Consider the following 3361-nt stretch of genomic DNA (forward strand, 5'->3'; position numbering starts at 1 on the left):
TAAGTCCCTAAAAGTGTTGTTCTAACCCCTAAAGGAATAAGGTCAACAGATTACATCTTCTCCCAGAAGTTCTCCATGAAAAACTGCTCAGAACTGGTCAAAACAGGATCATTTCAGCTGCTCCATAGGCAAAGTGCGTTGCATCTCACCTAAGTACACTTTGTGGGTGCGTTGAATTTCAAAAAGCCCTTCTATGGGGTGCAATGGGCGAGAAATGACAAATGGCAGTGTCAATTCACGAGCTCGAGAGGCATGGAATCTTCCAGAAACTTCTCCTGTGACACTTGCCTCTCTGAATTCAACTAAGGATGAGTAAGAGATCATTAATCTCCAAGTGGAAGCAAGAACTATCAGAGGGAAGACACTAATCAAATCACAAGCTGACTCATCTCCCTTACAGATATCTATATACGGATCCCTCATCCCAGAGATCCAGAGGCTAGAATTTTGCATCTTGTAAGGAATTGATGTTGGTTTCTTGAGACAACACCATAGTGTTGGGTGATCTAAGCTTTGTATGTGGTGAAGAAGGGCTTACGTGCCGAGAGGATGATGCTGGGTCAGAACAACTGGTTGTAACTCCCTTGGCTCTTTCTTGATTATCAATAAAAGCTATTCAAGTTTTCCTCCATACTCTTGTGTCATTTATGTTTTATGCATTTGTATTGTCAATTTACATCTAATCCTAGATTGTTTATGATTATAGATCCATGTTCTTGTATAGTGTTATGCTACTTTGATCCTACAGGTACTCTGTGAAGCTGGGCGTACAAGGAAGCAAGTAGCGAAGGACTATTAGGAGAGAGAGGAATCGAAGTAGGAGATAAGCGCAAGACAAAGGTTGGTCTCCTTTGTTCTTCTCTCATCTATATTTCATAAAGGAAAAATGAAAGTAGCTTTACTTTGTTTGTTTCTAAGGTAGCTACCACACCTTAGTGGGATAAGCAGTTCTGTGTAGACACTTTTCCCTGTAACAGTGGCGCTATTATAGCAACAAGAAATTCATTTATTTTCAGTTCTTCATTAGTGCATTGATAGTATATTGTTTATTCCATACAATACCTCAATAGTGTATGATCAAATTACAGTTAAGCCTGCCATAATATTTTAACTTACCCTCTTTTAGAGGGAAACTACAGTGTGTGTCAAGCTTGCACATCGCAATCGTATCATGCAAAGTTTACTAGGGACAAGTTTTGTGGATCTAAGTAGCAAGATACCTGTTGGAATTCAAGAGGCAACAATACTACAAAGTGGGAAAGAGGTTTCATAGTTAACCTGGATTTCACATTATGGTTGGAGTTGGTTTTTTGGCAAGATGTTGGATACCCCAACTTCCTTTTTATGATTGAGTGCAAGATTGAATCCTTCGACATATTCCACACTCAATTTTCATTAAGAGATGGGTTTTCTCAGAAGTGTTGCACACCTATAAACTTTACTAGAGTTGTTCTTAAGTCTTCGGAGGTGGTTAGATTTTCAAAGGACACACGTACAAGAAGAGGAGAAATAATATGCCCAACTAATTTGAAGTTATCTACCTATGAATAGTGTGTTCCCAATCATAAACCAGACGACTCGCTCTACTTATTTCTAGTGAACAACTTTGGGACTTTCCATGAATCGTGAGACAATTCCAACCCATAACTATAAATTTCTTATTTAAATCTATACCCAATAGATTAGAATCTGCACAAGGAGAACTCCATTCTTGTTTCGAAAGAACCTGCAATCGACTTGTACCATGCTATTTAATGTTTTCTATATTTATTCGTATCCTTGGTCTATGACATACAGATGCAACAATATACATTGCATTTTCTATACTAACACTCCAAAAAAATAGTAAAGTATGCCCAAATCTATCATTTAAAATGATCTATGTAGCTCGCCTTTTGGTTTTTCAATTATCAAAGTTGTTACCTATATTGATGAGAACTTCTCCAACTGATACCACAGTGACAACATATGTTCTAGTTTTATCCATGTTTCCTTTAAGGTGTTTGTCCTTCAGTAGAGTAGTAATACATTGTATTTTCCATTTAGGGGAGAAGTGTACCCAGTAGCAACCTTGGCTTGTGTGTAGATGGGTTGAATGCACATTAGCCTCTATCTATTGTTTTGAAGGTGTTTCTCCTTCAAAAATACTTTATCTTAGTAGATAATTTCAGTCTGCACCTTTAGTACATGCATGCAACCTTGGGACGCATGTTGTAGATTATAGTTTTCCTATGAGGTTGTAGCAGCGATGAAAGAAGTGCATCGATTTTAGGCATATTTAGTATTCTTCTATAGTTTGATTTAGATGCTCACTTTTCTTAATTTGGGTGTTTTTCTTAGTTCTGTTTCATGCAAAAATTTATCTTTAAGAAAACTGCATAGTAGAGAAGGGTTCTATATTTTGAGAAGGGTACACACTTCTAGGTAGGAGGTACTCTATTCTAGGAAGCTTTTTCCATGCAGGTTAGGTGCTTTATCCAAGAATCCCAAGAGGTGCTATTGTAGCAATAAGAAATTTGTTTATTTTGAGTTCTTCATTAGTGCATTTATAGTATATTGTTTATTCCTTGCAATACCTCAATATTGTATACAACCATATTTAGTATGCTTTTATAGTTTGACTTAGATGCTCACTTTTCTTAATTTAGGTGTTTTTCTTAGTTTTGTTTTATGCACATATTTATCTTTAAGAAAAGTGCACAGTAGAGAAGGGTTCTATATTTTGAGCAGGGGACACACTTCTAGGTAGGAGGTACTCTATTATAGGAAGCTTTTTCCATGCAGGTTAGGTGCTTTATCTGAGAATCCCAAGAGGCACTATTGTAGCAATAAGAAATTCATTTATTTTGAGTTCTTCATTAGTGCATTGATAGTATATTGTTTATTCCATGCAATACCTCAATATTGTATGATCAAATTACAGTTAAGATTGTCATAATATTTTGACTTACCCTCTTTTAGAGGGAAACTAGAGTGTGTGTCAAGCTTGTACGTCACAATTGTACTATGCAGAGTTTACCTGGCACGAGTTTTGTGGATCTAAGCAGCCAGGTACCTGTTGAAACTCAAGAGGGACAATACTACAAAGTGGGAAAGAAGTTGCAGATTTAACATGCCTTTCATATTATGGTTGGAGTTGGTTTGTTGGCAAGATGCTGGATACCCCAACTTCCTTTTTATGACTGAGTGCAAGATTGAATCCTTCGACATATTCCTCACTCAATTGTCTTTAAGTGATGGGTTTTCATAAGTGTTTCACATCTATAAACTTTACCAGAGTTGTTATTAAGTCGTTGGATGTGGTGATCTTTTCAAAGCACACACGTACAAGAAGACGAGAAATAATATGCCCGACTAATAT

The sequence above is a fragment of the Pinus tabuliformis genome, chromosome 6 (assembly GCF_031772625.1).
Source record: "Pinus tabuliformis cultivar Carrire ecotype Pingquan chromosome 6, CPIR1, whole genome shotgun sequence".
NCBI classification, from domain to species: Eukaryota; Viridiplantae; Streptophyta; class Pinopsida; order Pinales; family Pinaceae; genus Pinus; species Pinus tabuliformis.